Raw genomic sequence first — 15,940 nt, 5'->3', positions numbered from 1 at the left:
TGATGGCAAACGGCGAGGGTCCAGTTTAGCGAGTGTTCCTCGAGCTGCCCTCCTACTGCCCACAGCTGAATGTCTTCAGCTCCCCCAGCCCAGGAGCACTCGGTCCCTTTCCTGTTGACAAAACTGCCCCGAAAATGTCTCATTCTGTCTCAGGCTCTCTCCCCTGCAGCCCGTTTATGGAGTCCAGCAGTTCTACCTACCTCATCCACCACCTCCTCTGGCACCCGAAGATCTTCCCAGCCCACGCAAACTGCACAGCTTCATGGCCGGTAAGTTTTGTGCAGCAGCAGCATGTCTTCCTGTGACTATTGTGCAGGGCAAGGTGGCTCAACCATATGTTGGTATCTGTAGTGTTATGCAAATTTTTGCGTCCGTGAAAGGTACCTAATGAAGTCATGATCCTTGAATGTCTCAGAGGGGGTTTGTCTTTGAGCTGCTGCTCTCTGCTGTCACCAGCACGTGTCCAAGGAGCAGCCTAGCTCTGTGTGCCGCCCAGCAGCCCAGCTGATGGCTGAGGTGTAAAAGGAGCATGGGGGGAGGCACAGCTCCAAAATGCCACCCATCCTGATGTCTGGGCCTGCTGTGGAGACATGTCAGAGGACCTTTCTGGAGAATCGTGCTTTGCTGGGTGAGCAGGAGGAACCATCTCCACATCAGCTGTCAGCCAAGGAGCAGCAAATCAGTGAGCTGAGTAACAAACCTCCAGAACTAGGGGTTTTCTGCTCAAGAGTTCAAGAAGAGCAGGAAACCAGCACTGCTCAGCTAACTGCGGCGTGGACCTCACTGGGTAAGTCAGCACTGACGGCTGAGAAATGGAAGTCGGCAAATGTAGCTAAGCCTTTTAAAAGGCGTCAGGGGTAATCCACTGATCTGCTGATTAATGTCAGGCTTTTTTAGCTAACAGCCTCTTGGGAACTGCATTTGTGTAATTATTGTTTCTGTTTCCTTACGGTCTGCAAAATGTTGGGAATAGTAAATACTTTCCAGAACATGGGAAATGTTTTTGAGCTCTGATGCTTCTACTGGAAATCTTTAAAATAGTCTGCAGGAATGTGGTTCAGGTGCTGCAGTCAGCCCCGAGTACTGCAGTTGCCTTCCCCTGAGGAGCCGATAGTGGCAGCTCCTGGAGACACTGCTGGGCTGGTGAGCCTCAGACAAATTTTATGTCCCTACGTCTTCGACAGCATCTAAAGCCTGAGGCAGTCTGTGTTCTCCAGAAGAGCTCGACAGAGGAGTCATAGAATCATCTTGACTTGTGCGGTGTTTTCCCAGTAGAGGTGCAGATCCTTGTGCAATAATGACAGCTTGCAAAAGTTATTTTTTGTGGAAGCTCTAGAATCAGTCAACAGATCTTAGTAGTTCAGAGCCATCAGCAGGAGGAGGAAGGAGCAGTGCGCTGCTGCACCTCACCTTGATTTGCTTTTGTTTAGTCCATGCCCTCAAAGGACATCCTTCAGCTTTTCCAGTCATTTTGTCTCTGACAGCTACTCCAGAAGAAACAAATACGTCTAGCAAGTATCCAAATGCCCTGAAAACCCATGAGTTTTATCTTCACCTCAAATCTGGAGCAGCTGTAGTGAATAACTGCTGGTTTTCTACATTTGGTCAGGGGTGTGGAAGATGACTGCTTTGCCCAGTTCAGCCTTCTGCTCCCAGGAAGAGCAGCAACAATAGATTGGGGTGGCGGGAGGTAACTTTTGTTCAGCACTGTGCCGCGCAGATGGGTAGCCGGCATTAGTCACCTGGAGTACGCAGAAAGCCTCGCGAAGCTTCACGGTAGAGCTGTCGATGTTCCTTGCTCTTCAGAGGCCCTCAGCAGCATCCCCAAGGAAACGTGGTGAAATGAGTAGTTTAATTCTCAGGCAATAGCACAGTGCCCCTGCAGAGCAGATTTCTTCCAGCTTTGAATCTACTTTTTCATTTCTCTCTCTGTGCCAGCAGTATCTCTCACCTTGCCGTCCTCTGCCCTTGAGTACGGGTGAGGGAGCTTTTCCAGCACGCAGCTAGCTCCCATTGTCCATGCCTGGGGACTTCATCGCTCTGATGGCTATCAGTCGCTGCTGGGCACTGCATTCCTTTAGCACAAAGCGATAGAAGGGCTTTTGTGCAAGCCATCATGAGGCAGACAGCTCTGACAGCCCCAAGAGCCCAGCATTGCTCAGCCTAATCCAGACGCTGTGCTGAGGTGGTGACCGCTCTCCTTTTCTGTATCAGCTTGCAGGGGCGTTCTGCAGCTTCTTTTTGTTAATGCTTGCAAAGGCGCTCTCTTCCTTTCCTGACCAGAATGGCACAGGAGCTTGAGCTAAATCTTTAAATGGGGTACGGAGTTTTTCTGGCATTTATGTATTTTAAGCACAGCGTTACAACTCTCTGGCTGGAGCAGCCCACCACGCTGGGGCTGGGGAGGCCGAAGCGCTGTGGGGCCAAGGCTTTCCTCCCCAGGAGGACGCGGACCCCTGTGGCAGCAGGCACGGCGGAGGCAGGGGCTCACCTGTCGCCTTTCTGGAGGGGCGGTGGAGAGGATCGGGTGGACGGTCCCACGTCCTCCAGAGCCCTGCCACGGAGATGGAGTCCATGGGGAAAAGGATTTGTGCCCGGTTAGGGTCCAGCGCGCTGCGGGGAGCGGAGCTTGGCTCTTGGCGAGTGCTGCCGGTGCGGGGCACGGAGCTCGGCTCCTCTCCTCTCGGGTGACCCTGCGCAGCCGTGCTGGGGGCCAGCAGCAAACGCACCTGCACTAGGTTACAGTTAGTTTCTCAGACATGATTGTCAGTTTTCCTGCTTTCTTTAATTAAAATGAGCCCATTTCAGCATATACCTGCCCATTCACACGCGTCTCTACGCGTGTGTCTGACCACGACCGCCGTCGCGTCTGGGTCTGTGCAATGATTGCTGCCCAGAGTCTGGAGATGCGTGTGCACGTTCAGTTATGTGCAGGAAAGGATCCTGTGCGGTGCAAACTCCGCACAGCCTTTGTGGTGTCTGGAGCAACAGTGAAGAATTTGGGATGGGGAGCTCGTGGCATTGTTGTTTATTGGTACGGCATTCGTAGGACAGCCCAGGCCCTTGTTGTGCTAGGTTCTGCAATGTAAAAAAGCCTTTGCTTTAATGAACTTACAGCCTAAGTGGCATTGTTCTGCTCTCGATTGCAAGTTCTTTTTCAGAAAACCAGTCCAGTTTATTAAATTAAAATCTCTCCTAAAATAGACTTTGATAGATCAAATTTCTCTCTCTGCTTCCATTCTTAGCGTAAAACAAATATATTTACTTCTGTAGTTGAAATTGCACATATTAAAGAAGAACATAAAGTTTCTTTAATTTTGTTTGATGTTCTTTGTCTAGTTCTGTATGAAAATTAGAATTACTTGACCATCTTACGGCTGTAACACTTGTCAGTTCACTTAATCAATGTTTTAGTTTCTTATTTATTATCACAAAGTTTACCGGTGATTTTAGTACCCAGATTTACGACACCTGGAAGGAGAAGCTGCAGTGCAAACTTGCCTATAACGCTCGACATCGGAGAGATCAGAAAAGCAGCCACAGATTGCCAGGTTGGCAAGCAGCCCGCTCTGTCTGTGTGTTTCAGAGATGATTCTTAAATTGTTTTTTGTATTGTGATGCAAACTTAAAGCACTTTTTTTGCAAAAGCTTGGAAGTGACTTAGAAGTGCGAGAATCTGCCGAGAAGTGTATTTGGAAATTTCAGCCGTTCTCAGGGCAACAGTGAATGACACAAATTTTGCACAAGCAGGTGACTTGTGAAGATCTGGGAGTCTGGGAAAGAAAACAGAAGGAAAACGTGTGGGGATGTGGGGCAGGCGGACTCACGGGGCTGGTGAAGTAGAGACATTTACAAAGCCACTTGTTCTTTTCCCAGTTTCAGTGGGCTTTCATTTAACAAAGAAAGTAGCTGGAAAAATTACCCAGAAATACTTGACCTTCAAAAAGGCCTCTAAGGCACAATTACCTGAAGTTCACTGAAGTGCTTCGCGTGGCTGCCACTCTGAACGGCTTGCTGGGTTCACCCGTGTGTGAAAAGGGGCCTGATTGCATGGAGGGGGGCAAATGAGAAAAGAGACTTCAGGAAGGAGAGATGTATGTCAGGGAATTTTCCTGGTTATTTTGCCTCGGGGGAAGGAATGGGCAAATAAATGTAGCCAACTCGATGGAGCCTTTTGAACTTCAAAAGAAAGTAACGTAGGAGAGCCGTGGGGTGTCAGCAGCACTCGTCAGAAGCTGTCTCATAGTTGGGGAGGAATTCTAGAGCACATCATACTTACCTTTCTTAGCCAGATCACAAATTCTTTTTTTTTTTTCCCTCAAGTACAACAAAAATATAACAAGAATCCTGTTTTCCCCCCATGTCTTCTCTTTCTTTGTGCCCTTGGTGCACTGCTCGCAGGAGATCAGTTGGCTGCCCAGCCACCCGCGCTGGCGCCGGGGTGCGGCCGTGCCCTCTCTGCGCTGGTTGCAGCTCTTCCCACAGTGTGCTCCAGCGCTGGGACAAAGCGCGGGCCGAAAACAGCAACACCTGGAAACTCGAAGACTTGCTGAAACTAGGGAATTGGATTTCCGTCTTCAAGAGAGCACAGTGCGCAATAGAAAGTACATCGGTATGGAAGAAAATTAAATAATCTTGGAACTTAAAGATTTTCATGAATAAAAGCAAGTAGTTAGTACCCCTTCTGACTGCATTATCTGACAAAAGGAACAAATTCTCTGAGACAGGGTAGAAAGACCAGAGCGTCAACATGATAACTGTACCACTGAAGCAGTTTTTAATTATTTGACCAAGTGTCTTTGTGAAGAAAATAAAATAATTCAGATTTTACATTTGAGATAGTGGCTTGAAAATTGAAACTCTAAATCAGAATTTTTGAGTACTCTGGTCTTTCAGTCTTGCTTCGCAAAATAGCGGTAACCTCCAGTGTCCGTGGGACGCCATAGCCTGTTCTGCCCAAGTCCCTTGAAGAGAGGATTTGATGGTGTCCCCCTGGCCTGCAGCACGTCATGAGTAATGGTTGAAATCTTTCTTTTTGGGGATGTTGACCGTGGTTTACTAAGGATGGCTGGACTCATACTCCAAGGCATGGCATTGGCACCTGAAGTTGCAGAGAGGTGTCTGAATCCCAAATCAAGTGTGAAGGTGCCCTGTCAGTCTAGCGCCCGCTGGCACGGCTCCTGCGATGGCTCGTCACACGCCGGGGTGCACGGCTCTGCGACGGCATGCCCGGCGTCACCAGCCCTGTTCCCGCTGGGACTTGCGCTCCTGGCTCTTCTCTGCGTCTCACTGCTGGGCCAAGACCTTCGACGTTCCTGGGGCAAGGCGGCCTGGTGTGCAGAGCTGCAGCGGAGGAGTTTGCTGCGGTTTGTTCACTTGGTACTTGCAGCGCTCACCCGGGGCACGGGAAACCCCCCCCATTGCTCCTGCGGCTGCGAGGGCCAGGGAGTTCTGGGCAGGGCTGGTCTGCACGCCCCGGAGGAGGAATCGCCGTCAGCGCGGCCGACACCGGCCGCTTTGCAGATTGCGAAGCTTCCCCACGGCCCCGCTTGCCAGTGAGGAGCGCTGTCTAAGCGGGGGTCACGGGGCGAAGGGAGGCTGTAGGCTGAGGCGCCCGCCTCCAGGATGCAGTTCATGGCTGCGAGCGATGCCTCTGTGGGAAGCGGGAGTCGGTGGCGGCCGGTGGGCAGCGACACGGTGAACTGTGGAGTGGGTGCCTGGGCACAGCTGTCCCGAAAGGTGGAACCATTGCACCCTCCTTGTTGGTGTGAGATGGTTCCAGTTGGTGCTACGTAGGGGGATCAACAGACCAACTTTAAATTGGGATCCAAGGCATTAGACGTGAGTTTCCACAGAATTTGGGGATTTTTGTTGTGTTCTGCTGTTTTTTCAGCACCAGCTCATGAACTGGGGATAAAATTGTCCTCTGGGGCAAAACCAGAGCAGATGACAGGTGCGTGCTCATGTAAGGTCTGAAGGCTGGGGCGATCTCAAAGCGCCCGTGTTTGTTTTTAATCAAATGCAGGAGGAACTCTGCAGGATTTGCCTCAGTTTAGGGAGGCAGGAAAAAAAATCATAATATGTTGTAAATAAAAGAAGAACCCTGAATAAGAAGATTTTTTTAAAAGCCATTGCTTTTCCTAGACGAGACATCCAGATCAGAAGTGAATGTTGACTCAGGGAAGCACTTGGTTGCAGCAGCTCCCGGACTCCCCTGGCAGCAGCTCCGCTGGAAGGCCGGTTGAGTTTCAGCTCAGCAGCGTAAATGTGGGACGACGTGGAGTCCATCAGGCTCGCGCCTCCGCCATTTGGGGGCTGAGCAGCGCACACGTGTCCGTGCTCCTGAATTCATGCCTGTTCTGGCAATTTGTTTGCCTGATCCGTAAATTTGTGCGTTCGTCTTGGTCTGCACCAAGAGCACCGCGCTCTGCCAAGGCCACCGCCGTTAGCCGTGGGCCGCAGGTGGGCGCCTCACCTCACTGGAGAGGTTGGAAGTTTTCTGCCTTCCCGCAGCGCCTGCTGCCTGTTAACAGCTGAGCCCCAAAAGGAGCTGACACGAGCTCGGAGCGAGGGGCACGGCTTTACAGAAACGCACTCCCTGCATTTCTGACTAACGGGTATGTGCTGAGTCGTTAACCTACAGCAGAGAGACCAACATATTTGAGAGATTTCTGTGGGAGCCTGCTTTTAACTGTCTGTAGCCCTGTCTGGAAAAGGGCTGTGCATGCTTTTAGCTTGAATTTGCACTTCAAATGTTCTGAGAAGGAAGAAATGTTCTGAGAGCGAATTCCATGTGTGTCTTCTGCCATCTGCTAATAGCATGTGTGAGCAGCTCTGCTGCCAGAAACCAGGGACAAAGATAACATCGCTGAGGAGAAAATTGCACTGCTCTGAAAATGAGACTCTCGTTCCAGATGACTCGATAGCTCAGGACCCGCTGGGGCCGAGTCTGGGGCCAAGTTCTGCTCCCCAGCACTCGCACAGACCCCGGACAACGTGCTCAAACCCGCGAGAGCCCTTGCACGGTGTGAGTTCCTGCTGGGCCTAAAGAGCAAGTGAGTTTCAGAATCCATTCAGTGCGATGGCCGTGTTGGAATCCCAGAAATTAAATTACTTGGGGCAGGAGGAAGGACAAAAGCCAAAGAGCTGCTCCACTGAAACCACGTGCAGGCATCTTGCAGAAAAAAAAAGTGGGGAGTCCAGATGCCAGGGAAACACCGAGGAAACTGTTGGAGTTAAACCTTCCCCCATCTCTCGTTGTGTCACGTCTCGTTTGTGACATACATCACACAAATGTGCACCCTTTCATGCTGCAGCAGCGACAGTGGGGCCCGAGCCACCCCGGTCCCAAAGTGCGCGTCCCCGCGGGAGCGATCGGAGCCGCGCCCCTGGCTGGCTTCGTGCTGGGCTGCCTCCCTCCTGCTGCGCAGCGGGTACGCAGGGCGAGGGGCAGCCGTGAAACCGCGATTCGCAGGTGTGAATTCTGAGCTCTGATGCAGCTGGCACGATAAAGTCAGCAACACAGAGAAATTCTACGCAGTGCCGCTCTTCACACCCCTCTGGTGTCCGCTGCTTTGCGGCGGCTGGGTGGCAGATGAGACTGGTTAGCAGGAAGGAAAATGATAAAACATAAATTGTGCGAGATGCGCAGCAGGTAACATGGCAAAAAAAGGTCTAAACGTGACGACAGGGTTTTTGTTTGTTTGATACAGGCTGTTAGAAAAGACCCCGGTAAGTAGGACTGTCGGTAATTCTGCTTGCAGTCACCTCAGCTTCATCCTCCTCCAGGACTTAGCCTGTGGTATTTCAGAAAAATGTTACTAGTGGGTCTCGGAAGTGTTTAAATTTTGGTGTGGAGCTGGTACAGGGCTGCCTGGTTGCTCTGACAGTCCTCTTGAGGGCGGAGCAAAGAGGGGAAAGATCTGCATTTCGCCTTGGTGGGCCGGAGCCGGTATTTGTACCGTTACTGCTGGAGCGGGGGGGCGTGAAATACAGGAGGGTTTCTGCATGACACACGCTTTTTTGTGGCCCTCTTCTCTGCTTGGAAAGCTTGCTTTGTTTTCCAGTGGCATCTGTAGTGCTGGAAGCTGGTGCTGAGTTTCCCACTTGGTGTGACGTTGTGAAATAGTTAATAACATTTTTAGGAAGGGAGGGGAGCTGTTTATAAACAGCTTTTGCGTCTTTCACATTTCACATTTCCCTGTGAGTGCCGGCGTAATTGTGCTTGTGACAGCGCTAGATGAAGGCGGGAGCGGCGCTGGCTGGGCGGCGCGGTTGCTGCAGGTCCCTGGGGTGTGATCGAATGCGCCAGCCCCGGCGCTGAGCTCCCCGGACGCCCGAATCTCTGGGTGGGTCAGGCAGCGATGGCGTACGCGCAGGGAATGCAGAGTTTCTGCCAGATATGTGTAAGCTCCTGGTTCTTGCATCACTCCTAAAATCCTCGTAAAATGAAACCCTAAAGTAGGATTGCAGAGTTTCTCGGGAAGGTCCCCACATGTGTTATTACCCGTGTTGATGAATTGCACATTCCTTCTGGATGTGCCAGAACTTCTCTGGCTGAAATTCTTTGTGAGAGATGCAAATTCAGCATTCCCAAGTGGTGGCATGTTTTCCTCATCAAATCCAAATGGTCTGGTGACGAGAATCATAGAATCGTGGAACGGTTGGAGTTGGCAGGGACCACTGAGCAAATCCCCCAGATCTGAAGATGTCTTTATTCTTTTTATTCAAAGCAAACAGTCACGTCCCTGGAGAGGTGAATTCTTCTGTCTGCTCTCCATCCTCTCCGTGTGAGAAGTTGTCTTTGAAGGACCACGACCCTTTATCCCACCAAGCCCCAGGCCCGCCGGCGAGCGAGGGACAAGCCAGGCAGGTGAAGGGGGCCGGCGGCGTGCACGAGGGGCTCGGTGGGAACGAGCGGGGCCAGGCCAGCGTGGAGAGGGAGCAGCAGAGGCTGGGAGGGCAGTGTGAATGTCAGGGGGCAAAGAAAGAAGGCGAGAAACAGCGCAGTGGAGGAGAAAGAGGGGAAGGAGAGGGCCAGGAGGGGAGGAAGAAGCAGCACTGTAGTCTTGGGGCAAGGAGAGGCACCAAGGAAGGGAACACGGTCATCATGACATGAAAATGTCCTCTGTTGATGTCGTCCGACCGTTCAGGCCTCGCCCCCCTCTTCATGCCAAGGCTTTCCCATTCCTCCTCTCCCGTTCTGCGTCTCTGCTGCCTGCTTAACGCGGCGCAGGCACAGGAGGCTGAAGGAGATGAACAACTGCTGAACAGCCAGGTACGTCTGCTGGGCTGAAAACTGATACAATGGCAGGGTGTGCGAGGTGTGCAGCTCTTCAAAAGCAAACATCCCTTTACAGCAGGATCGTAAAAACCTTGGAGGCTCTTGACAGCAAGTTGCCTGTGGCTTTTCACCCTTGTATCTCCAGGAGTTATTGCTCAATGAGGGAGTACGTGGTGTTTTGGGAGAACCGAGAGGTGACTGAGCAGCTACTTAAATAGCCCTAATTATGTTTAGAGAAGGCTGTTCCCTGAAAGCAGCTCCAATCTGTGAATAAACATGTTGCCACAGGTGACCAGCTGATCTGTGCATACGAACCTAAAAAAAGCCAGTTTGCTAAGTTTAAATGCCTCAAAATAAAGCTGAGCAGACAGCAGACGCCGATAGCTGTGCCCGCTCCGTACCCAGCACCAAAAGCAGCATTGTACAGGGCTTTGCAGCGGGGGAGAGTGCAGCTCAGGTCCTTGCGGCGTCGCAGACGACCACATGATGTTTAGCCAGCCCCTGATGCCCTCCTGAGGGGCCTGGGGGGCTTAAAATACAGGCCTTTAAATACCGCACGGACACGGGCAGATGAAGAAGCGGCTAGGCCCCATGAACGGGGGGATGGAGAAACCCAGCGGCTTGTTTTGCTTAATCCTTTTGCAAACATGTCTGCTGAGCTCCAGCGGCAGCCCCTGCCTGCGTGACCGCGGCCCCGCTCAGCCGGCCGCAGCTCCCCGGGGACGGTGGGTGCCCGCTCCCTGCCCGGAGCCGACGGGGCTGGGTGGGCACAGCCTCGGCCCGAAGTTACCCCCTCATGAGTAGTGCCCAGGGGCGGTAGGGCCTCGTGGGGCACCGGGAGACGTGCATGTTCTTTGGACAGGGGCGCTCTCTCCACCAAAGGCGCCCGACCGGGAGCCGGGAACACGGCCTGGGCAGCCGCTGGCCCCCTGGCTGCCTCCTGAGCGTTGGCAGGATCCAGGGGACGTCCCCGCGCAGCTCACACCAGCAGCGCAGTCGCTCTGCAGCTCGGCCGTCGCTCCAGGCCGTGGGGCTGGACAGCGGGGGCCCTCTCCAGCCGCCTGGTAAAGCTCGGCACCTCAGGTGGAGCCGGACCCTGTCCTGCTCCAGACCACCCTGCGTGTACCCCCAGCCTGGAGTCTGCTCCTCGGAGAGGGCAGGGACCTGCTCGCCTCTGCCGAGCCCACCGCATGGCCAGAGAGGCCAGCGAGCCCCCGGGCGACACGGAGAAACAGCCAGCTCCCGGCGCCTGTCCGTAGCCGTGGGGCAGCGACGAGGCCAGCGGGGCTCAGCCTGGCTGCAACCCTACGCTGCTGGAATCTTTGAAGGAGAAAGGCCGTGACAGAGGGACAACCGCAAAGCCGTGTAACGTCTCTGGGGGTTAAGAGTTCACGGTGACAGCTGAGATAACGCCAGGCCTGGCTCGGGCCCCGCTCCCGCCCTGCACCGCTGGTCTCTTCCGGGAGCGAGCGCCCAGCTGCCTCACCCCACCATGAGCCGCGTGTGGCTTCAGCATGACAAAATTAACAGCTATGCATAAAATTGATGCATAATTATGATATTTATGACACGGAAGTACAGTAGGTCTAGAAATAAACCCTGTGTGTTTTTTAATTAACCTGGCGGCTCTCTGAACAGCTAGAAAAAAATTCTTGCTATTCGTGGCAGTCAGTCATGTTTTCTTCTTTGTTCTGCTTTGATCAATAATTGCTTCCAGCGCTCGTGCACAGCCACGGGAGGAGGCGTGCTCAGAGCCCCGGCCCCTTTCCCAGGGCACCGGGTCCTGCTGGCAGTGCAGGGGACGCTGAGGAGACACCCCCTCCACCCTGCTCCTCCAGGCAGGCGATCGCGGCCCCGGCTGCCTCGCAGGAAGCTCTGGGCATTGCCCTGCACAAACCAGGGTCACCTTGTGCGCAGCACCTACCCATTTTGGCACGGGCTGCCTCGCCATCGGCCCAGGGTTACAGTGTGGGTCGCCACGGCTCCTCTGGGGCTCCCGCCCCACGCCCCCGCCCAGGCAGGCACCAGCCCCTGCTGCTTTCTTCGCTGCAGCGTTGGCAGGACATCTCCATGCCAACGGTTCTCCTCACCCGCTGCTGGGCTCCCAGCTTTTCCCCTTCTCCTGCAGCTCTGCATCGCTCCCCAGTATAGATGGGAGGGAAAAAGCAGTGTATCCATTCAAATCATAATAACGTGGGAATGAGAACCAACATGCGTTGTAGAGAGATGAGGAACGCACCAGAGAGATGAAGGCTTGTCGTTTACACAGCCTCTCACAGCCACGAGCATTAGCGATCGCTGGGAGCAGTGGCTCTAAATATCCACAACCAACACCGCGTCCCTCTTTCAGAGAGGTGTTTTGGAAACACTCGTCTAGACTTGTCAGCAAGAAGCGACAATTATCAGAAGGGCAAGAACACAAAATTAGAAGCAAGCAAGCCACGGGGGAAGGGGTAGGCTACCTGAAGCGTCAGCTGCGTGGCAGAGATTTATCGTGCTCTTAGCGGAGGCTCGGCTGCAGTGGTGCAGGCAGACAGCCTAGAGGCTGGATATGGTTCGGTGGCTGCGTACGGACAGGTTTAGCCTTGCACCAGCGCCTGTAGCTACCTCAGCAGCAGCAAGGCCACCTGGTGAAGAGCCGGGTCACTCTGATGTGCTCCCTCCCTCTTCACGCATACTTTGAACGCATCTCAGAGACATTTTTTTCTGCCTAATCTTCAGTGGGTCCCTGCTAGAGATCAGTCTTGCTTTTCTCTCCCGGCTTCTCTGTAATTAAGAGCATGAAGCCGGTAAATGGGACAGAGGATTGCTGCTGGCCAGGTCCCTGTGCCGGACGTGTGCAGGCAGAGGCAGGGCTGTTCGCGCTGACTCTCGTGAAGGGCAGCATTCAGTTCCTCAGTAAATCTACCATGGTGCAGTCGGGTGATGATTCATGTGCGGTGGTGGACTGAACCGCACGCCCGAGCTCTCACGGCCGCAGGCTGCCTTCCAGATCACGGCCCTGGCGGGTGCTGGCCCTGCAGCAAGAACAGACGAGCGGCACAGAGCAGCCTCTGAGAAGCCACACTGCACATCTGGTGCACGATGTGCACGACAGCCCATACTGCCTCAGACCAAGGCCCCTTTAGTCCAGTGCCCTCTCTCCCAACCTAGCTGCGAGCAGATACCTGCAAAACAGTAAGGAAATGGCAAACGTATTTGCTGTTTTTCCCTGCTAATGCCCAGCCTTTAATATTTTCAGTTCAGGGGATTTTATGAGCCGGTTGTGATCTCTTTGGTGAGTCCCACTGGCTCTATTCCCCATGCTTGTCCTTTTTCCCCTTGAGACCCCGAGAAATTCTTGCATGTTTTTGCAAATACCCTTTGCAAAGTGTTCTGCAGGGCTGGTGCTGCTGTACGGGGAATGACCGCTGATTTGCTTTGAACCTGGCTCTCAGAATCCTTCGCTCTGTGCAGGCACCCTTACCCACCCTGCGCGATGGCTTCCAGTGTGTTGCCCTGCGGTGAATCTTTTCAAGCTGTAACGTACCTGTTGTTACGCTGTCGGAGATGAGCCCAGAACTGCCAGCAGTGCTCGATGTGTCTGAACCCTGCATTTGTACCCTCTCGTAATTATGTGTCCTGGTTTGGTCCTCTGATAATGTCAGTGTTAAATCTGTTGGGGTTTTGACCACTGCAGAGCACGGAGCTGACGCTTTCATGCTATCTAGCGCAGGCTTGAGGCCTCGCTCCTGCCCGATAATGGTCAGTTCATGTTTTACAGGTGCAGCTATATTTTTTCTAGTTCAATCACTTTACAGTTATATACATTAACTATAATTTGCTGTTGTATTGCCCTGTACTCAGTTTTGCTAGGGTCTTTCGTGTTTCTTCATAATGAACTCTTACTGCTGCAGTATGTGGAAATAAGCGCTAGCAGTCGTTAACGCGCTGGCTGTAGGCTGCACTGAGTCAGGGGCTGCGAGAATTCCTGCGCAGCATTTTCCCTCCAGGGTTAGCAACAGCCAAGAGCGTCAAGGCAGGAAACTGGAGATGGTTACAGCATCACTCATCTCCGTTTTTTAGTGGCAGATATAAATCAATGCCTTAACCCCACTGTGATAAAAATCTTTATGCTCTCCGCAGTGGCTGAAGCTGGTCTGACCAAGCAGCCAGTTTTAAACCAGTCACCATAATCCCCTTTTTACCAAAGCAGGTGATTTTGTGCTCGCTGTACACATAGATCCCACATCACAAACTGCACTGACACGTCACATACAAAGCTAAGTTTCTTTGCACTGTTCTGTGAGCAAAAAAGACCTTTTTGAAGAATGATGAGCAAGCACCTTTAGCCAGCTGAAGACAGGAAGCCCTGTGGTTAGACACCCACTCGGGAGCCACAGGACTTGGCTTCTTTCCAGCACTGAACAGATTTTCTATATTATCTTCGAGTCCCAGCTTCCCCATTCAGGAATTTTTTGTGAAGTTCAAGTGATTCATATTTCCTAAATTGATTTCTCTCTTCCTCCTCTAAGCATTTTGGCTGACTAGGTTTGTTCTTATTCTCTTGCAACAATTAGATTTAAATATGAGTCAACCTGGAAGAAATCAGTAGCACAGGATGTGCAAGCTCTTACCAAGAGAATGCCCCCAAGTGCGTATGTTTAAAGAATAAGAGTTTAATTGTGGTGGTATGGCACTGTCCACATACAAGGCCAACTGCATGCTTCTCAGCTGACACAACTCTGTTCAGCTCAGAAAAGGCGGAGACGTGGCAGACAACTGCTGTGATGACGTCCATTTTCCTCTTGCTAGGGGTACGCAAAGCTCCTGCGAAGGAATGCTAGTGTGCTTTCCTCCTGGTGTGTTACAGCAGCTTTCCAAGGATCACAGAATCACAGAATCATACAATCATAGAACGGCTGAGTTGGAAGGGACCTTCAAAGGTCACCCGGTCCAACCCCCCTGCAATGGGCAGGGACATCTCCTACCAGATCAGGTTGCTCAGGATCAACCCATGCCGACAGAAGAACTCATGAGACAAACACCATGAGCCTCTAGACCCTTCACTTATTCCCAGGAAACCTTGTTACTGCCAGACACAGTGATGAGAACCTCTTCTGCATTCCTCTTGGCACATCTACTGAAGGATGAGATTCAGAGCTGGCCGCTTACTGTGGACAGGGTGGCATTTCTTAGCTTTCACAATAAGCAGACAGTAAAACACAGATGACTACACCAGAGTGGCCCTTTTTTTAATGGCAACGGTAACATTTGGCACATACCTCACGTCCAACAAAGAGCCCTGCTTGCATCACCCAGAACAGAGTACAGCGTGTGCTTCCCCCTCCTCCTGACGGGCCGTTTCCCACCGCGCTCTGCAGCGCTGGGCAGTGACTCTGGGCACTGCGGAGGGGAATACATCCCCAGGAGGCGGTTGGCACCAGAATTCAGTCCCTCTCATCAGCAGACCTGCGCTAGTGACGAGGCACATAAAAGAATAAGGCCCAAAGTCAGCAGACGCCCAGTGCAACCACTGCAGACGCCTGCTTTTAGTGGCTGAGTCTGGCTGCCTTTCTTAGGGAACCAAAAATCCTGTCTGGTAGTAAACACCTTAAGTTACCGCACAGAAAAAGGGGAAAAAAAACCCAAACCCTAACAACAATCACCTAGCCAAGTCTTTGGGGTGGAAAGTCTCAAAAATGTAGACGAGATGGACACAGCACATCTCTTGCCCGGCATACCTGGGAGCATTTGTGGGCAGCATGCCTGATCACGTACGGCTGGTTGGACACGGGGCCAAGCCCAGAGCCGTTCCCCTGCCAGCTGCGCGATCCCTGTCCCTCCTTCTGGCTGCGGGAGAAGCAGGTGACGCCGGGGTGGGACAACTGCCAGGCGTCAGGAAAGCCCACTTACGCCTACGGTTCATTTCCCGGGCGAGGCCTACCTTGTTGCCAGGTGTGAAGCACTGATCGTGGCCAGCGTGTCTGCTGCCACGCTGCGCCTGTTCTCAGGTGTGCTACAGCCCTTCACAGCGGCGTGGGACCACCCGGGGGGACTGTGAAAGTCACCCAGCAAATAAGGTGAATGGCACCAGACTTTCTAGGGGAAGCAATTTTGGCACAGTGTTGAGCACCCAACCTTCAGAGCCATTCCTTGCAGCGAGGCAACGTGGGCAGGCAGAGCAGTGGTCGTGTATGGATTCTGTAGGCCCCTTTGGTATGCCACAGCTGAAGCACGTAAGTGAGGAAAGAGAGACCCACAGCTCCGCCACAGGGCTGAAAGGCGGGTTCCGGTCCCGCCACAGCTCTGACCCACAATCTGACAGACTCTGTCCATTTCAAGTTGCAGAACTTAAGCTTTTTGTATTTCAGCTTTACAAGTGCTACGCAGTGTTTTTGCCACATTTTGTCTATCAGATTGCTCAGTTTTATCCACTTTCCATTGGTGGATAATTAAAATTAAACCCCTAATTTTGCTGCCTTTCTGCGCCTGTAAGGGGGTAACAGGGAGGGCAGGTTCAGAGAGGCCTTGTGAAGAGGAGGGTGGCAACAGCTGCGAAGTGCCCTGACTGGTGAAGTCCCAAATGAAGACAGGATGGCTATGCAAAGTATTATGAGGCCTTTGAAAATTAAGATAACAAGAAGGAAGGCCCATACCTTTTGCTAGCATGTGAGA

The 15,940-nt window shown here is 52.6% G+C and overlaps 2 long non-coding RNA genes across 10 annotated transcripts in view; one reads left to right on the top strand and one right to left on the bottom strand.

The window, feature by feature from the left end:
• LOC147599754 (uncharacterized) overlaps window positions 1-15,940 on the top strand; it is a 61,288-nt gene that overhangs the window by 40,210 nt on the left and 5,138 nt on the right. For 3 of the 8 annotated variants that reach the window (XR_015259365.1, XR_015259368.1, XR_015259364.1), the window contains 2 exons: window positions 154-269; window positions 8,733-10,571. This is a non-coding gene — a long non-coding RNA (uncharacterized LOC147599754). Of the gene's footprint in view, window positions 1-153; window positions 270-4,401; window positions 4,684-8,732; window positions 10,572-15,940 lie in introns of those variants that run through there. The other 5 variants (XR_015259366.1, XR_015259367.1, XR_015259369.1 and 2 more) reach the window with 5 other exon arrangements.
• Window positions 11,418-15,734, bottom strand: LOC147599755 (uncharacterized). 2 transcript variants are annotated; one of them, XR_015259374.1, is made up of 3 exons: window positions 15,210-15,734; window positions 14,548-14,739; window positions 11,418-12,450 (listed from the first exon to the last, which is right to left on the bottom strand). It is a non-coding gene; the product is annotated as an uncharacterized LOC147599755 (long non-coding RNA). The 2 variants fall into 2 exon arrangements; XR_015259375.1 differs by having other exon boundaries at window positions 14,548-14,734.

Source organism: Chlamydotis macqueenii, chromosome 9 (assembly GCF_036417535.1).
Source record: "Chlamydotis macqueenii isolate bChlMac1 chromosome 9, bChlMac1.mat, whole genome shotgun sequence".
In the NCBI taxonomy this organism is placed as follows: domain Eukaryota; kingdom Metazoa; phylum Chordata; class Aves; order Otidiformes; family Otididae; genus Chlamydotis; species Chlamydotis macqueenii.
The sequence above is the reverse complement of the archived record's forward strand: the minus strand, read 5'-3'. Positions and strand labels throughout refer to the sequence as shown.